The sequence below is a fragment of the Petromyzon marinus genome, chromosome 12 (assembly GCF_048934315.1).
Source record: "Petromyzon marinus isolate PM22_M1 ecotype Great Lakes invasive population chromosome 12, UKy_Petmar_22M1.pri1.0, whole genome shotgun sequence".
NCBI classification, from domain to species: Eukaryota; Metazoa; Chordata; class Hyperoartia; order Petromyzontiformes; family Petromyzontidae; genus Petromyzon; species Petromyzon marinus.
The window spans coordinates 6213681-6234589 of record NC_133678.1 but is presented as its reverse complement, the minus strand read 5'-3'; the positions used below and the strand labels follow the sequence as shown (position 1 = coordinate 6234589).

The 20909-nt window shown below is 39.2% G+C and overlaps 1 long non-coding RNA gene across 1 annotated transcript in view; it reads left to right on the top strand.

The window, feature by feature from the left end:
- The window catches only part of LOC142924323 (uncharacterized), a 192703-nt gene that overhangs the window by 809 nt on the left and 170985 nt on the right, over positions 1-20909 (top strand). The window lies entirely within an intron of this gene.

The window sequence follows — 20909 nt, the reverse complement described above, 5'->3', positions numbered from 1 at the left end:
ATTGCTCAGAGACTGCGGACTAATGCACGAACAATTAATACAATAAATGTAAACTGATTTTTTTTGTATAATTATATACAATTTCCATACATTTATACTTTAATCAGATGAATAAATTACATATATTTTTTACATTCAACTCTTCTGATGCATATGGTTTTTCAGCCACACAATTGTGCATCATTAGAGAAAAGATGTACACATTTATTAAACCTTCAAACCTATTAGCACGGTTGGCTATGTACGGTGCAAAAGAAGTTCAACATACACACATTAAACATTTCCGAGGAAATTTGTGACCCAGTAAAACAGACACCCAAAACGGTTCACATAACAAATGTGTCGATTTATTATGGTATTCTTCTAAATGGGATTAATTTAATTGCCTTTTATCCACCTCTTAAACGAATTTAACTTGATCTTGTCAGAAAAGTATTCGAAGCACATTTAATAACCATAAACGAACACCACAATTGAATGCCATTATAAAATATTAGTTTCCACCCTTTTTTAACCCACTGCAATATGAAGGTCTTATCATGCACTATTGGTTGTCGGAGTTATTTCACCATACTTCACCAAGCTAGTCAATGCGGGTTGATAAAGGGGACCCAAGAGTAATACACATATTAGTTAACAGATGTTAACCATGATCAAACACCCTTCTCGGATTGATAGGCTCATAACACAGTGCACGAACCACTGCTCCAACCACGATCACTCAGCAACCGCAGTAATGATATCCAGTCCAAAGAAAGATTAAATGAAGACATTTTCTTATTCCTCCTGCCTTACCCACACAAGCACTGTCCTCTGAGTGGCACGGAGGTCAGAACGCTGAGCTAGCACCACTTCGATTCTATGTTCATATCTGGGCAACCACACATTATTACACTGGCTTCTCATATGTATGTAGCAAGTTGACGGTCTGAGCCTGATCACCAATGCACACACACACACAAAACTATATAAAAACATATTTTTGCGCTTAAATTGGCTAATTTCCAGCCTTGAGATTTAAAACAAAACATCTCGTTTTCATGCAACAGTCTCATAGCAAAGCTTGTGTGACAGTATGCCCCCTGCCGTGGAAACGATAACAAGGGAACTTTTTAATATATGTTTAAATCGCGGCTGTGGTCATTCTCTGTCACTGCTTTGTGAGATTCCTGAATGGATGCTTTATCGTATGACGTCATGCAGATGACACAAACTTAATCCATTGTGGAATTTAAAAAAAAACACTTTTCTGTCAGTCAGCGACTGATCACGTCTCCTGTGTTGTACCCTGTGTCTACAAGCTATAGCTTTTTCTTCTCTGCAAAAATAATCCACTTTCATCTATTGCTTCAATATAAAATAAACACCTGTCCGTTTCCTATTGTGGATTATTGATTGTGGTAATCCTCCCTTTACACGAACTGCATGCCTCATATAATGCATAGTACTGTCCGCTCTACAATCCAGTGGTGGTGATAGCACATTAGGAGCCCTAAGCAAAACATATTTTCATGATCCCCCTCCATTTTCAATTAATAAAATCCTCGTGAGTTGACAGAAGATATATGGATAAACAATAGAGACGTAGTGAGGTAAGAAACATAGTGAGACGAGCAAATAGAGGTGAAGACGATAGAAATGGGTTAGATTTGTTGACGTTAATTAGCTTGTTATGTTTATTGGGATTTAAATTTGAATTGTTATTTCATAAACTTCTGGTTTGTCCATTAATTCGGGGCCTTCTGAGTTGCTTGGCCACCTGCGTTTTTTGTTCAATTTACGAATGCCTTGAGCAGCTACTGGTACAGGTTGCAGGTGTTGAGTTCCTGCAGGTTGATTTGAACAGGTATAGCATTTCCAGCTGTATCCCAGTGGGCTCTCATTACTACAGTATTTAAATAGTGTGTGTGTGTGTGTGATGAATGCTGGCAGTTAGCAAGGGGTCTCGGGTGGGCTTCACTCAATTACCGGCCCAATGAGGTCCCCTTGTGCCCAGGACATTCAAACCTCGAGCCCGGCGTTCTGTGTAAGCGCTGGGTGGGCTGCAATTAACCCAGTGCTAACCCAAGGATCTTAGATTCGAAACGTAACCTGAAATTGTGCAGGTCACATGGACGTGCGAATTTTTTTTTTTTATATATAATAGATATTTTTTATTAATACCGTACACGCATGTCCCTCATACATTTATTATTGACTTGTCGTCTTGCTTCCATTGTATGCGCAGCTGTGCGCATACGTGAGTCCGTGCAGTTGTTTTTTTTTCCCATTTAATACTGTGTTTGCTCGTGTATGCCTACGTGCATTTGTGCGCATATGTGGTGCTAAGCACTTGTTTGAAAATGTGTTGATGGAAACCCTTGGGTTGCAAAAAATGAACGTTGCCACAATGTCCAGTGGGCCTTCCATCAACTGCCCGTTTTTTTAACAATATAATTTTCACCTTGAAACTCCCTTGTATTGCAGCATTTCCAAAAATCGTATAGTTATACATGCTGTATTAGTGATGGTATATATATATCATTTTGACTCTTAGTACTTACGATATGAAATGCAGCCCTACACTTTCTTGATCATGCTACCGCTGGTGGAAGGGCTTCTATCAGAGGAAGCTTTGAAGAGCACCTCTAGAACGTATTTTGCCCTACTCTTCCACTCTGAATAAATGTCTTGGAAGAGATGGGAGTAACCACATTTGAACACCCCCACCCCCTTTTTTCTGTTTTAACAGCAAAGGAATTGGGGCAAGGGGGGGGATTTAAGAACTTGCCCATCATTTCAACTGCCGTGCCAAGATACTGAACCGGTATCTCGAGCACAGTCATTTAAATTTGGAGTTCTCAGTATGTGACCTCATTACGTAAACTTGTGTGATGATGATGATGATGTAAAAATAGATCACTGAATTTATTATCAAAGCTGCAATTGTTTTTCATCAGGACCAATAATTAATATCTCCAAATTGCTTTTCACGTTTTTTTAAAAAATGAGGTTGTTAAACCATACATCCCATCACTTACTCTAATTAAACCTGTGTATTTATATATAATTTTGTCAAGCAGCTATCTTGTTATTCTACTTACAGATTCAATGTGCAATATTCACAAGAAAGAATAGGATTGCAATCTCCTTACTTCTATAGAACATCATTAGACATTTCACGTGACAAATTTAGCATGCAAATTGGAAATGATACACCGCAACCAGCAAAATGTGAAAAGGTACTGAATTTCACATGAAACTAGAACAAACAGCTAACTAAAAAAAAATCTTGATTTGAAGCTTTCGTGACTGCAGGAATCCATACTCTTTGGTTCTTTCGGTGAAGTCACCTAGGTAGAAAATAAAATCAAATAAAACAAATCGCGACGTTTCGATTGCAACACAAGCAACCTTCATCAGGTGGGAACAACAACTTCGGCATTTGTTCCTGCTGTGGTTGTTCCCACCTGCTGAAGGTTGCTTGTGTTGTAATCGAAACGTCGCGATTTGTTTGATTTTATGTCTAACTACGTAGCTAAAAAAATGTTAACGGTGACAGACATTAATAAGAGACTTCATCCAAGCAGCCGCCATGGGAGGCCTTAATCTAGCAGTGGATTGAGAATGGTTGGTGAATTAAAATAGTTGATTGTAATTTACTTTTAAAAACGATAGGTCGGACAAGTACCACTTTCATCCCTCTTTATACATGTCAGTTTGATATCTCGACATGGTCACAAAAGATAACTCAGCGAAGTTGCTTATCGTGTGGGAATTTATAGTAGCAAAATACTCTAAACGCATGTTGAATCTAAATGTGGAGGGAAATATCGGAGGACCCAGAGAAAAATCCACCCGCGGGCAAGACACACAAACTCCGGATGTACAGGCGTTTTGGTCAGGATCCAACCCATGCACTCCTGCCCAATAGTCGAGATAGTTAAGATCTTGCCACCGTGGTGCCAAAACAAAGGTTGCCATTTCGATTTCCCAGAACTGCAGTTGAAATAATGGGCAGGTTCTTAAGCCCCCCCCCCCCGCCACTAGCTCTGACCATCTAGCTTTATAAATGGGTACACCATAGTTAATCGATCGGCAAGTTACGTCTGGTGTGATAAAGTCAGAGTGTTTCTTTAAGACATCCGTTCAGTCGTGGAAGGGTGTGCCATCAGCAGTGGCATGAGCAAGCATTTGTTGGGCTGCACCATTAGCCGTACCACCTTTAACGATGCAGTCTCACCATTATAAAGTGATAGTGTTGCCCAGGTTACTTACCACATCACGAGTCATACAGATGTAATTGCAAATGGTGGGACCACGTTTTTCCTGCCAATAGTTGGCCCAAACTTGATACTGCAAAGCCTGGCGGAAGAAAGAGACGATACGAGCCACCAGCACTCATGGTGAGCGATTCTTTTAAAAGATTAACACCGGTTTAACTAAATCCATAAAGTAATAATATATTATAATTCAACGTTAATTTTAATGCTAAATTAACAGATTAGACGGAGCTGCCAATGCCCATATGGTGACAGCGTGATGTCATGTAAGAAACGCAAACGATTGGAGATTGAATGCAAAAGCAACGGTAGCAGCAAAACTAATTTGATGATTGGTATTTCACAAATAATAGCCATTAAAAGGGTGGAACCATAATGCTTTCTAGATATGATTAATAACTAGTCGAGCAATTCCATTTAGATATTTACAGCAACATATTTATATACCCATAGAAGCAAATACATGTCACGTGAGAAGGAGGATGTTCCACGTGTCAAGCTGAAGAGGTTACTGCTTCTTGAAATAAGGAAAATATTTGAATCAGCTGGTATAACTCTGAGCATCATCCAGGTAGCAGGACCAGCTATGGGAACAAAATTCGTGGACTTACATAATGAAATGGCTCAAATCGGAGACAAAACCGATGTGAAGAATTATTTTGAATATAGATTAGCCTCTTGTCACGTATATAAACTATTGGACAATTTCGAGGCCAACCAACCAGGGCAGCAATCTGGTTTAACAAAAAGTTTTCTACCAGTAACAAAGAAATATATATTGAGTCATATTCAAGAAGAGATAAATTAATGTTATTTACCATTATGACTAGCCTTTATGGACGATGAAAATAATTATATTCAGTGCAAACTGAGGTTGTCATTTTAGGTATCAAAAAGCAAAGCATTGACTAAAAATATATAGTTAACATTACGAATACGGAAAAGCTACACTCAGCTTCGATTAAAAAAAGAATAACAAAATATATATCAGAATAGAAATCAAGAAGGTGACGTGCTTTCACCCAATACTATTTTCAGCAACCTTTTAAGATGTTTTTTTAAAAAGATTGTATTGGCAAAATTCAGGCATGAACGTGCAGAGAGAATGTATTGACCATCTCACATTTGCTGGTGACAAAGTCATTGTAACAACAAACAATTATGAACGAATACATATTATTAAATAACTTACCAAATAAGGCTCAAGATCAATATGAGCAAAATAAACCTCTGGTACATTAAGTTCACTAAACAAATTAATATGTGTGTGTGTGTGTAAAGGACACGACTGTAAAGTACGTTAAATAATTGATTATACATAGAGAACACATATTAAATGCACACTGGGTAAAAAAAGTAGGAAATTAAAAGGCCAGCAAGGTTGGAGTGCTTTCAGAAAATTTAATTTGGTAGTGAATTGCAACATATGAATTTGCGTACAGAAGAACATCTTCAATTGGTGTGTAAAATCTGCCAAGACAAAAAGAACGTGGAACAAAAGATGAGAAGGATGCAATGACGCATGAAGGGATGCTGAAATATGGGGACATGGATCACAAAACAAATGCGAATGAATTTATGTTGAATTTCTTTCGCACCGTACGGAGGTGTGGGGGAAGGACAACAAACTAAACACAAAAAACTGCTCTAAAGAAATTAGTTTTCAATCTAGATTTAAAAGTGCATAGCTCCCAGTGGCTTCCTAATATAGGAAGGAAGAGCGTTCCAGACGGCCGCACCTGAAAGTGCGCGATGCAGTCATCGTCTTTGTTCGATGGCTAGCCAAAACCCGCTGTGAGGATGATCAGAGTTCGCGTGATGATGGCTTATGCTCCTTGACGAGATACATTGTTGTTTTGGCTGTTCACGAACGTAAGCTTGGACTAGGACACACAGCTTGGCGAGGTGACAGCCAATGGGCAAGGCTGGTCATGGCATTGCAGGGCAGTCAAAGGAGAAAACAAGTCAAAGAGAATTACCAGCTCATTCACAGGATTGGAATGGATTGTGGGATCGCATGACTGAGGGATGGATATTATATGTAGAGACTTTCATCTAGAAATGAATAGATCATATTTTATGATAACGATTGAACACGATCCTGCAAAAAAAATCACATAAAATTTGCCTCTGAGAATTAATATAACGATTTGACTGTGATAGGACGAACCTCGCTCACATATGCAGAGCGAGTGTAAGTGCTGCCCTCTGCTGTATGTGTGGAGCAGAGGTTAATTAAGTATCAGAGGTAGCTCAGTGATGGCCAATTCTGTGGGCCGTTTATAGCACAAATGGTTGCACCGCTCTGCAAGAGATCTGAGAGGATACTTCATGTCATGACGTAACACCCAAAGCACAAAATTGACAGCGACAGCATATGTGTCGTAAATATGTGTCGATACGTGATTAAATGATTTCGGATTAATTAATGATCTCAGTTCTATGATTGCTCAAGTCAGTGTCTATAAATCTGAATGTTTCCTGAGGAAGGTCTAATCGGTTGAAATGTAAAGAGCTTCTTTTCCTCGCAGGATCAATTTGAGAAACTTCTTATTTTCAAATAGCCTGTTATTGTATACGTACTTTTTACAGACATTTTGTTGGGAAGAAAAAAAAACCATAGACCGCAATACCTGAGGTTACATGCAGCCATTGTGAAAGTAAGAACATGCGGGAAATTGTCATGCATTTTTTGCTCTCAGGGAAGAAAACTTTTACAAATCAGACAATACTGGGCATTTTCCAATAATTGAGCTATCGCCGTGAATAGATTGACAATGTTATTCACATGTACAAGCATATACACATGCACATGTATATTGTTGCATACAAGAACCATTTTAGAAATGCATTTGCAGTAATATTTCTACATAGAGCACACTTCACCAAAGCAACGTGAAGTGGTTTATGCAAATTCTGCCATTCTGCAAGAATATATTTAGCAATTTTAAATTAACTCTACAGTTTAATACGTACTTTCAGATATCACAGTATCAATTAGCATGTGTCCATAAGGACAATGGACGAATGAAGTATGCAATCATACAAATTAAGTTATAAACTGTAATTATTGAAAAGCAAAGAAGTCCACAATATTTACGCTCACACATTTAGGCGTCTCCAAATGCGCCTCTCTTACCATGGACTGTCAACGGCGTTTTATAATTTGGATATTTTACGCATTAGCATCCTCTTTTTTATTGTATAAAGATATTAGTTCCCTCATTCTCTACTGCACATGCAAATATATTCACGTGCTTTTTTTCTCACTATTCACAGAACCAAGTGCTACACATATATTTTTAAAAACTTGACTCATTTTTTAAACAGCATTTCAAATAATCTCCCAACCGTCAAAATGTTCTAGTCATGTATGCATTTCTTGTTGTGTGGGCTTTAATAATACGTGACCAATATAGTTGTGAAGTGTAGTCGTTTCTATCAATGCTAGCTGACATTTCTAAGAAATTTTACAGGCATCAACCATGATGTCACATGTGTCTGTGGGCAATATTTTTGCAGCCAGCTTAATAATTTGCTGTTATAGCGGTTATAGCAATGTTTATTAAATTAAAAAAAACAAAAACACGAGCAAAAATTATAATGTTGTATTCCACCTCTGCCGTACGTGTGGTGTTATGTTGAATTAATGTGGCGTATCTGCATAACCCCCAGAGAGCATTAGTAGTGCATTTTCTTCGGGAATGCAAAGAATCCGATTAGTAAAGCTGCATCGTGTCTCCTCTGGGATGTGGCTAAACCTCACTCGTCATTAATGACCCACCTCAAACAGTTACTGAATGAGGTCTTTATAATCAAGTCGTATATGCTAATATCAGGATAATGCTTCTGCTTGGTTGAAACTGGACAATGTTAGTAATACTGTAGATGACAGAACCAGCATTAAGGGACTTTTCCAATGGGGAGCTTATGGTTGATAGTCGATTGTTTTTTAAAAGTCATAGCTTCAGTCAGGTTTTATTCCAAAAAGACAGATAAGCACGGCATGCTTTATAAAAGAAAACATTTTGGACAGCGAGCATCTCATGCAAAAATTGAGCCCATTTTTTTTCAAAGCTAGATTCATACGAAGTAGTACTGAGAGCCTGAAGACATGCGTTTTCGAACAAAGTGAACACTCCTCTATTCGCCATGCTTCTCTGGAAAAATGTTCGGACCATAACTCACCTGATTTTACATTGCCTTGCCCTTGTTGCACATGAAAGGGCTTTTTTGAGCAGTTAGCTATAGCTTACTTTGAAGGCAGGTATGTTGAGCTGCCTTTGAAGGGATGCGTTTTTGATGTAAATCAGATTACAGAGGGTAAGCCATCGAACTTCAGCCTCCACGTGTGCTTTAAGGTTGATTGATTTTTGTCAGTATTTTCATCAGAATCAGAATATTTTTGGTGTATCCTGGAGGAATCTAATGAACTATGTCCAGCAGGGGCGGTCGATTCATGCTGAAGGGGGTGCTGCTCTGGTGCAATGGTTGACACATACAGAGCCAACCGTGGCTCATCGGAGGTGCCTTGGTATAACGGTTCACACACTGAACCTGCATCCAGAGGTCACCGGCTCAATTCGATCTCCCCGGCGTGGCAGTTGAAACAATGGGCAGTTTCAGCGACCACAGGTACGCTCCATCTGCTCCATAGCGGATGTTTTGACTGGACATCCGTGGACACTGGACATCTGTGAAAAAGAGCTTCACAGCTTATCGGATTCCTCCAGTCTAAATACAAAATTCCGATTCCGATTAAGATCCCGCAACATAATTCACATCGTGTCGGGCTATCGTGTGCCAGTGTCATGGTTCAAATGTTTCAAGTTCTAAAAAAATAATAGCTGAAAATTACTCAATTGGAATTACATTTTCATTTCATTTTATACCTACGTGACTTCACCGAAAGAACCAAAGTGGATGTAATTACGTATAGCAACATTGCTCCATACTGTGAAACTACTGCTGACTGTCTGTGAAACAACACATCCGTGAGAGCCGTGCACTGTACGATTAGTGTTGATAACACATGTACTACATTGTTGTTATTATATATGTTTCATTATTCCTGGCCCTGACTTCTTCATCACCATTGCACTGGTGGTGGAGAATGAGAGCAATCCGCCACTGCAAAGTGACAATTGATGCCACGTGAGATGATGGCATAAACTCGGGGATCCAGTGGTTCAAGTGACAAGTGCCCAATTTTTGAAAATGCATGGTGAACTATTTTATGCAAACTCCGAATAGGTCAAACTTAGTGGTTAGATAAGGGAGCTTGAACGTGTGACTTGTGGATTGCAAGAGGCAGTGTTGTAAAACCGTAAGGCCACGGCAGCATCTCTGTTGGATAGGACGTAGGCAACGGGGGGGGGGGGGGGGGGGAAGGTGCCAACTGTTGTTTGATCGCGCCTGCTATAAGGTGAGAAATTGAATTTCTCAGCGAGGTCCAGAGTGGAACTAATAAATAAAGAAATAAACGTGTGCAGCCGTTGTAAAAAATGGGAATGAGACGTAACTTCTCTGTTAACAACCCCTGCGAACTTGGACTTTGAAACTTCCAATTTGATTAAATGCGCGTAAACTTTATTTTTTTGCTGTATGTCACAATCACACGTTTTAGGCTGGGCCATGACGACAGAATTACATGGAGGAGAGATATGTCAGGTCACAGATCATGAATCAAGGGGAAACTCTCCAGCATTGGAGATCAGAGTATCATTCAAATGCAGGCTTTCTTAAAAAAAAAACATTAAGAAAACTGACTGAACTTTGACCTTGAACTTGCCATGGCTTATCACTCGATGTGTATTATAATTAATCTGCATTCGCGCTTTAAATATTCAGTGAGGATATACAATTGACACATAATAACCCATTTGCAGAGATAAATAGTGGTGTCTGCTCTTCAAGTGAATAGCATTGTTAGGTTAAATAATCAATTACTTAATCATCGGATTTCAATTGATCGTTACGATATCATACCATGGCATAGATAGCTCCCCTGTTGTACTTAATACTTTAAAGTTATTGCAAACTGTGCGAATATTTAATTTTACATCATCAGAGGGAAATAGAAGGCAAACGATACATGTGTGGTGCTGTATTTTTTTTTTTACGCAGACTTGAAGATAAACACACTCCTTCTGCTATAGTATATCTTCTGGTTTCAAACGCTATTTGAAGTACAACACATAGGTTCACACTTGTGGCATACTTGCTCCCATCGAAAAGCACGAGGCAGGAAATGGCTTTGTTAAAAAGTAAGCTGGAAGAATGAAATGTGAAAATTTGCATGCTCAACTTTCTCCCTGCATACGCGATTCACTCCAGCTCGCACACCCACTATAGGGAGACCGTGGAGTGAACACTCAAAGCACTCTTGTACGCACACACCTCTGTGGAATTAACCATGTCGGTATCGAGCTCGTTGAATGCTATTAATAAATAGTAGCCCTGTAAAAGATAAATCTCTCAGTTACAAATCATGGACATGGCCAGAATGTTTAATTTGTGTAATGTCTGCCACCAGCATTTCACAGTGGCAGCAGTTTGAGTTAAAATGTAATTGAATATTTCTTGGTGTGCATATACAGATGAGAGGGGGGGGGGGTGGAACTAATGGTATTGAGAGTATTTAGACTGTGTGTAATGATTATATGATAATAATAAAAAAGCTTTTTACATTAATGTTTATTTGAAATGCAAGTTAATGAACATTGTATTCTGCTCACAGTTGTGCTCGTCATTTTATTTCTTAATTTTGTTTCCGCCTCTTTATAAGCTGGGGAAATTATTTGTGACAGGTTGGCAGATAAAAGCAACGCAGTGCAATCAACAACCAAAACTGAGGATTAATAATGTAGGCATGCAGGCAATGCATCATAGCCTCCGTGAGTGAGTTTTGGATGATAAAAAATATATAAATAATTTCTCCAAATTAAGGTCAATTGCAAAACCGTATATTTGATTGTTTGCTTTACAATGACAAAGCTCCTCATTGGCGAATGTTATATCGACGCACAATAAAATGCAGCGAAATATTACGCGGGTGGCTTCTGGGTGACATTTATGCTTTTGTAAAATATTACTTGACCTTTGTCGATGTGTAGGCTTGAGAAATATATGTACTCTCCACACTCTATCAATGGGATCTGTTCTTGACCTTGAAACTATACTGCCTAGGAGTTTAAGACTCACAGCAGGTTTCCCCGAACCAAAGTCCTCACGACCCACCACGGTCCATCTCTCCAAGTATTCCAATCTTCTCCGTTAAAGTACGGACACCAGACGTCACATGTCGCACCTAGCTCGTGATTGATAAACTCGTCCCACGTGACGTGGCGCTATTGTGTCTCGTTGGACAGGCGTGTTACACATATACGCACACAATGGACCTCCAATGCTGATGCGAATCATTGCTCTCTGTGTCATGATTAGCAGTCGGTCAGATGTTTGCAGTGTGCAATGACAGTTTTAATTTTGTACCGAAACGATGCAAAAATACAAAAAGGCTCGTGGATAATATGGACTGTAGTTTGGGAAATGCAATCCTACTTTGCGATAGGTCAATTTTTATTTAATGTCGCAGTTACATTGCTATGGCGTCGGTCTTTTTCCGGTATAGCTTTCTGTGTTCTCGGGCTGTACCGCATGTGGTTCGGGATGATTGTCTGACGTTTCGTTACACGTGCCGGCAATTTCCGTTCAGTTCCCCTGCAAACTGTCAGCATGTGGAGCGAAACACGGGACGTTATTCTGAGCAACATATGGTACAACCCGAATTTATTTTGGAAAGCTGCGACTTATATTGTGCTGGATAGGTCGCGCTGCGAACATTTCTCAAAACCTAAATTCCCGAAGCAGTGAAGGGTCCACACTGGGACCTTTGTGTTCACTGCGAGTGAGTGGGAGGGAGAAAGCAGACAAGAAGCCATAACTGGTCCCTCTGGATTATTTTATGAGTGGATAGGGAACATATGCACACTCATCACACCCTTATATACTCTGCATTTATAGAACACTATCCTCATTATATAAGTGTGTTTTCAAACATGCCTGATTTTAATTAACCATTATTGTTAATGTGTTATGATTTATTTGTGGGGTGGATAAATTATGCAATGGTCAGCTTACTTGACTGTACACCTGGAGACCGTCGTTTGATTCCTGGCCACGGCTGAGATCAGTGGAGAGAGATATCTGAACCAGTCTTGGCCCCTCACATAACCAAGACAGTATGGTGTGGCCTTCATCCAGCAGTGGATTGACACTTGTAACATATATTTTATTCTATGCATAAGTTAGTATTTTGAGGAATACATTGTATTAGTCATTATGCTGATCTAATATTATAATTGAATTAAATACATCACATTTATACGTATAGTGAATTATATGTTAGTCAATTGAGATGGAAAATGCTAAAACATTCCTTTCTAAAGTCTTCACATTTGACTTTTTGAACTTATACAACTTTAGATCGTATTGACTTAGCTCTGGAAGTGTGGAAATTGTCCTGAAATATACCCTGAGGCTTGAATAACTTTCCTGTTATGGCCATCATTTCACCACGTTTAGGCAGAATGGGGACAATTTATATTGGAGAAACGTGCCCATTCCACAATTTGCAGCTCACAGATGACCAATTCCATACATAAAAGAGGCCATTCCCCTGCTTCTTCAGGCAAAGGTGGAATGGCAAGAAGTGGCCTGGGTTCAGGTCTGGCTCGGACAGAGCCAATGAGGACCAAAAGAGTTTGAATCATTGAGGAACATTCCCGCCACTGTGTGGAATAGCACCAATTGTTACTCGAGGGCACGGATTGTGCCTGCCGCGAACGTTGAGAGGACATGATGGCACATTTCTTACAAACAAACAAAAAAAAATCACGTGCATGTTTTGGCACCCCTCACTAGATTTGTTCCACTTTTGTACGTAAATATCTAAGTACGTTTTTTGATGCGTTAAACTCTGAGGGTGTCAGAATATAGTCTCACACACACACATGCACGTGAAAAAGGTGCCTGGTAAAATAAGACTCAGAAGATGCTAACAATGATGGGGATGATGATGATAATGCTAAATGAAGATAATGGTAAGAGTCAAGTTCATTTTCATGTTGTTTAACCAGGTGAAAACTCAAGAGACCAGGACTGTCTCATTTGCAAGAGTGACCTGAGCCATTCGTCTGCTAGTAGAGGGCGATGATTTGCTGATGTGTCTGTGTGTAATCCCAATTGAGTGATTTGCGGGTCATTTTCGATTTTGGCAAAATTTGGACCACGCTGCCGCCACACAATGACCTACTCTTGTGAATTACGCCAGGGGATCTTCAACATCCATTTGTGAAGCAGACAGCGCATTGATGATCATTACACCCACAGAAAATGATAAATCATGATGACAATAATGTACAATGAAGATGATGAACACTGCTATGATGTTTGTGATGGTGATGCTTCCATCACCTGAATGAGTGGCATGTAATATTTTGAATACACAGGATACATATATATTTTAGACCTTTACATTTGAATAGTGATTATCTCTGAATAGGCATAGAGACAGAAATATAAACTACATGAGCTAACTGGCCACAACAGGCTCTCAAGTAAAAAAAATACATTGTAGGTGCTCAAAGAAAGGTCTTTCCTTTTAAACACATTTGTAGCAGCGAATATATTTTTTTCCATCAAAACTGTGTTATTTGCGTTACAATCTCAGTTCCACAATGTATAATTATAAATGCAAGCACTGTATTTTCTGCCAAAATATTTTCTATTTGTCCTTCTGCTACTGCATAGAAGCGACATGTATTACACCATCAGCAATGCCCTGAATGTAAACGACTGCACACCAGGATGCTTTACATTTGCAGTGAAGATATGATGATGATGTGGATGATGATGAGAAAGATGGCAATGATAATACATAGTAAACATAATAAAACATATTCTTGGTTCTTTCGGTAAAGTCACGTAGAAGGGAAACAATAAAATAATAAAAATATAAAACAATAAATTCTCACGACGTTTCGACTGATGATGATTGCTTGTGTTGCAGTCGAAACGTCGTGAGAATTGTATTGTTTTATATTTTTATTATTTTATTGTTTCCCTTTTACGTGACTTTACCGAAAGAACCAAGAATATGAATCCCTGCAGTCACGAAAGCTTTAAATCAAAAACATAATAAAACATATTTCAGGGCCTTGTTAATGCGCTACTTTATGACTTTATGACGACCTGCTGCACTATGTTGTCTATGGTGGGGTTGTTTGACCATACTTCACCACGCTGGTCAGTGTGGGTTGGGTGAAGGGAGATATCGCCACTGACGTTACCCATGGCCGGGGATCGAACTCAGATGTCGGGGGTTGCAGCGCGGTGCACTCAAAACTGTGCCACTGATCAACCCCCATAATATATTGTTATTGTTCACTTCAGCAAAAAAAGTTCTTGCTGTGGTTTTCCCACCTGATGATGATTGCTTGTGTTGCAATCGAAACGTCGTTATTTAATGTATTTTATTTTGTACCCAACGTGACTTCACCGAAATAACCAAAGAGTATGTGATGGCATTCCTACAATGTTTATGAAGGCAGAGCGCCTCGGAGCTGGATTTGCCTTCAGCATTCACTCGACGGGCTCAATCATAATTAGCAGGCCCAGGTCGGACTCATTTCCTGCCAAAGGCTAACGGGACCTGGGTAGGTCGATTTTAGCAAATAGAAATCGATTAAAGGACAAACATCTGTTCCCTAACTTGAATGTGGGCAGCAGAGAAGTGATGAATGTTGCCCTTTACATAATTGTATGATGTACATCCACTGGGAAGCACGGTGGTGAATGTGTGTTCTGCAGTAAACGTGGCTTCCATTGGACAAAGTGACAATTTTATAAGCAGGTTGCACGTTGCTTTAATAACGTATGCTGCCAGGGTGTTTAAACATTAATGATTCCATATAGTATGGAGTTGAAGTTCTCTGTTGAACTCGGAGAAATGCATGATTATATGCAAGCCTGCTCTTCTTCAGATTGGGGAGATCAGGTTTAAATTTGTACTTTGAGTTCTATTTTGTTTCTAACTGAGGCTTCGAGTGATTCCAATCGCACATGTTTTCTGTGCTCAGATAACATTTTTGAACTCTAATTCTGCGTCGTGATTGCGTTTTAATTTTTGATATTCTCTGGCAGGATACCCGTACAGCTTTTTTGAATGCTTTTGGTTTCCTTGAGATGCATTTGCATTGCAAGCTTTCATGATGGAATATACAGTGCATGTAAAATTGTACTCAGTAGTTAAAATAAAGTGATGGCTAATCAATACGTGGCATAGTAAATGGAACATGCAGCTCTTGGCACAGCACAACGCAGTTTATCTGTGAAATATAGCGAAGAATTGCACTATATTTAATAACTCTAAAGACATTAATTCGCATTCGTTTGTTAAATATATACATCAAAATATTGCATGAAAAAACGTCTTCTGCATTCATACTTGAATATCCATTTTAAGTAGGATGAAAAATACACAGTTGCTTAATACTTGTAGGGGTGTTTACACCATCGTTGAGTTGAAAATGGCATTACATCCCTTGCATCATTTACCCCCCAAGTGTATTTCCATAAGGCAGCATATCCAATTGCTATTTGAGCAGTTTTTTCTCTCAAATTTTACTTTTCATAAACGTATTCACCAAACAAAAAATAACAGTAATTTTCGTTCATGTTTGTGATGCATCTTGTATATACAAACACGTATTTAGCTAATGACCCCTGGCAGTTTAATTTATTTATTTATCTTCAACAGTGCAATAACGTCCTAAGCCTACGTGTTAAAATGTCCTACCTCAATGCATGCAAGATACATTTGGTGGCTAACATTTCCAAATTTTCCATGGCCTTTTTTATGATTGGTAATTTTGATCCTCTTGCATACTGTATATAGGAAAAAGCCATTATCTTTGGCGGTCAGTTTGAACAAAATTTTTTTTCAGCTGAGCCCATGTAATGTGGCTGTGTTGGGTGATTTCATCTTTTCACAGTAATCTGGTAGAAGGCGAATACAAATTTCAGGGTAAAGTGCCTCCATGTCCTTCCCTGGTTTGGAATTTGCCAGGAGCGTTTGGCGTCCCGCTTCCAAGCTGCACCGTTTTGGCATGATGAATAAGCCTTGATCCTGCTTTTAATTAAACAATTCATCAGCTCCCTGCCACTGTGTATTGGCACATCTTTGCAGTGGCACTGCCCTCTTGCCATTAACTCTTTCACCTGTGATTTGATGAACACGACTGAAATTAAATTGTGACACGGTAACTTTGAGCTTGGATATTCTGAGGCAGTCTGAGGAAACTGCAGCTGTGAAATTGTGAGCTTCATACCACGGACCCATAAATAAAATGATCACTCAAGCACTGCCTCTGAAATTACTTCCCACAAATGTTCAAAAGTAGTTTAGTCCTGTGACAGCCAAGGCAACAAATGCATTCAATCAGTGAAATAAATTATGGAATTGATGCATACAAATCCACAGGGCATTGCCTTTTTCTTAGTGTCATTGCATAGCACTGTGGGCCTCATGAAGAAATGGGCATATTGATGTTATTAAGAGCATTAGCTTGAGGTGTTCAACGTGTTGATTTGTCAAATGAAAACAACTTTGAGAACGGCTAGTTTTATTGAGGTAGATTACCTTAGTTGAAATACATTGTACGACATGAGATTTACATTGTGTGTACAGAAATAATGTCGGTAGACAGCATCATTAGGGTAGCCGGAGTCACGGTGCGGAATACAATTAGGTTTGGATGGGATCGAGTGGCTTTTGTGGATGAGCCAGAATGTACTGGCTGTGTGGCACTTGTCCAATAAAGTATTGTAAAATTAAGTGGGGACCACTTGGCTCCCAAGGTGGTCCAGGCCACAGAGATTTGCTTGATCACCTAGTTCTCTGCCATCAATAGTCTCCAGCTCCCATGAACACGCAACTATTTTTAGGTTTAATTTTCCATTTATTTTTATTTTTCTGTAGTAACCATAAGAAAATAAAGCAATCCGTAAAACAGCACTGGTCAGTATCTATGAGATGGAGTAATTTAAATTGAATGTAAGCTGGCCAAAAATTCTTAGCAATATTCAAAATAAATTATCATTTATATGTGTATATAATTGCATTACATTTGATGACTGATCATTAGAAGCATTACCAGAGCCACTGATTTCAAACTAACAACCCAAATGGCACTTTTCGAAATGCGAATGCTGAGTATTTTTTTGTCAAAATTAACTGGAACCAATGATACAATTATGACAATGAAAGATTTTAACATCAGCCGTTAAACTGTTCACACGACTTTTTGTATTAGATTGTACTCAGCTAATGTCGATTGTGCTACTGCTACAGGGACTTCAGTGATCGTGAAATCAGAATTATTCCCCAGTGGCAATTCGCAATATTAAGTAAAGAATATCGCACTGTCCTCAATGTAATAGCGACTCACAACTGATTATGTATTTTATGCAATATTTCACAATAGATGGGACACATTCTATAAAATCGTAAGCATTTTCAAACCAATTAAAATTCACCAATCAAAACAAAATTTACACAAACTGTTGTCATATGTTGAACTTTTCACACTTTACGTAGCCAACCATGTGAATATAAGTACCAAAAATATGGTTTATAATATATACCATGTTTTTATCAAGCTGCACATAAAACTGAATATTTAATTGCATCCCCATTGCACCAATTCAGATTCAATCGGCCAGCATTGTTATTGCTCTATAACCATCATTTTACATTGTAACATATGCTTGGAACTCTTGAGCCTCAAAGTACACCGTGAGTGTTTGTACTGCTGCACCTGGACAGAGCAGGCTGATATTCATGCTTGCCCTAACATACATTGCCACGTGTGTATGCCCTATTATGTGGTTTCGGGTTTGTGCCGTGTGTTGTTTGGCATGATGTCAAACGTTTCGCTCCATGTGCTGGCAGATCCTTTATGAGTTTTAATAGAGCAGCTCACGATCTATCTTGGTTACATTTTGTATTAGCTTCATCACTTGTGCATTCATGCTCATCAGACGTGCATATGTGGTGAAAAATAAAAATGAAGAGAGTTCAGCCCCATACATAAATTTGTAGGCTGCTTTAAACAACAACAAAAACGCAATTATATTGTTGCATTATTCTGTTTATGTGTGAATAAAAACCACCTCTCGGATTTCAGGCATGGGCAGCAGACAGCCTATTCTCACTCTGATCTCGCTAAGTACAAAATTGTTCCGCTAATATGAAGATATGACAGGAGCCCCCTCAGTTTCTGAAAAATGATAAAATTATAATGTCTTAGAGGCACATCTCGTATATATGTTTCAAGTTAATATTCGGCCGTTTTCACAGGAATGGTGTCATGCATACAGTGGCGCCATGCCCCGCAAATTGATGAAGTACGTTCAAGATATATCGAAATAAGAAAAATAACGAAATAAATTATACATTGTGGGGCGCATACAAATGTCGCATTATTTCATCGCTGTTCCATCAATATCATTACACAGAGGGGCAGTCACTTGCTCCCGTAAGCATCTCGACACCGTACAACTATACATAACGTCGCGTTGCCATGTATCACAACAAAGGAGAGAAATCCCTCTTCCAGCGTACTTGGAAATTTGCGCATTGGGATACAAGGTAGTGCATAATGTATGAGCCCAGGAGTGACAGTGTCAAAATTGCACCATCCTGGTGGAAGGAATGTCAATCCGGTCACCACTGTCAGGAGTCTGGACTTTTATACAACGTCATTAACGATAAAAGTTTAGACAGATTTAGTTCATGGTTATGCGAGTTAAACTATCCACAAAATAAAGAGGTATTCTTCGTCGTTGGAATTCAAATATTTGTTAAACGAAGGCTCGCTTTTAGGTGAAACATTAAAAGCCATTTATTTACTTTCATATTCCACAATTGTAGACTGTTCTGCATGCTCAAGTGCTTTGTCTCAAGGTCTATTATTAACGCTTTTCAACGAAGTTTGAAAGCATCAATGCAATGCAATATCCCTAAAGATGATCCCAAATGAATTACATTTTAGTATGGGATTGTGTGCATATTAGGGACTTACCCTACAGATCAAAGGGTTTCCAAAACTTAGTGATACAACCAGCAATGAAAGGATTAGCCTTGCAACTAAATAATTGCATGTGACCTTGCGAGACAATGTCATTGAATGTGACGTCATCTCACGACATCACACATCAGGTTCTGTGCGAAGTCATGCAATTGTGTGGCTTGGAACATAACGCTCCTATCGCTAATGAGGTACTTGGGAGGAGAAATGCATGTTGGAAAGCATTACAGATACATGCATGCACGTGATTTTTCTTCCTTTTTACCAAATATTTAAACCCCGTGTGCTGATGTTTTTTGCCGTTATTTTTGACCCAATAAGACATTGTCAACTGTACTCTATGGTTTGTTATCTAACCCGACCTCATGAAAACCCATAAATGTGTGCAGTGTAAATATTAGGTTGCGTTTATCAACTAATATTTCTGATGACTGAGTATGACAGTGAGACATGTTGTCAACGTATTCACGTCTACGACCTCTTTCCTCTCATCTTTACTCTTCTCCCCTGATTCGTGTAGCTCACTCTAGAATTGTGTGTGCCTCTTTGATAAAAAAAACAACCCAAAATCTTCCCCCAGAATGTGAGAGGTCACTCCTGCTGCGATGCCAGCCCTCGATGATGAAAGCATAAGACGAGGTTCCATCGATAGCTCTCCCTCTCGTTGTCTGCACTGCAGAGTCGCTTCCCTTCTATGAGTCCAGACTTCAGTCCTTCTCTCCTATGCCGTTGACTCATAACAAGGCTCCCCATTGTTTTTCCCACCTCCCCGTACCTCCCCTGGTTGTATAGATTAGTGATGACGTTACTTCAGTCGAAACACATAACAGGACAATTCATCATGTGTGCGTGGGTTTATGGACTGCCCGTTCATGGCATGGTCCCACTGCTGCTTAATCTGCCCTTCTTGTGTTTTTTGGTTCATTATTTATTTCGTGTGAATGTGTGTGTTTTGTATGCTGGCCCTGTGTACCCCACTGTGAAGATCTTCGGTATGTAAATACTGCGAAAAGAATAAACTTAAGCTAAAAAAATAAAATGCCCGAATACACGCTGATACACCGAAACAAAAACTCCTCTCGTCCACGAAGTTAATTGTGTAAAATCGTGGAGGGGAGGAGAGGAGTTTTAGCTGTGTGAGACTTCTAAAATTTGTTGAAAAATCGTGATGAAAATTTTTTGGGAGTTCTCACCAGACTGCTGGGTCGCCGCAAATGTTCGGGTTCGCGGACACGAGGAGGGTTGATTGGAGTAGTTATTGCTCTGAGATATGCTTACATTTCACAACCCCACGTGAGGGGCTGTAAAATAATACTCAAGCCACGTGACTCTCGCTATTGCTTGAATGCAGTCGCAGAGTATATCTGGGAAAAGTAACTTTGGAAGGTAAACAAATGAACATATGAACATTGTGCAAGGTTCTACAGACACAGGATGTCACAATCTCTCAGTTTGTTAATTAATACAGTAATTATATTAATTGTGCAGCAGTGTTTTC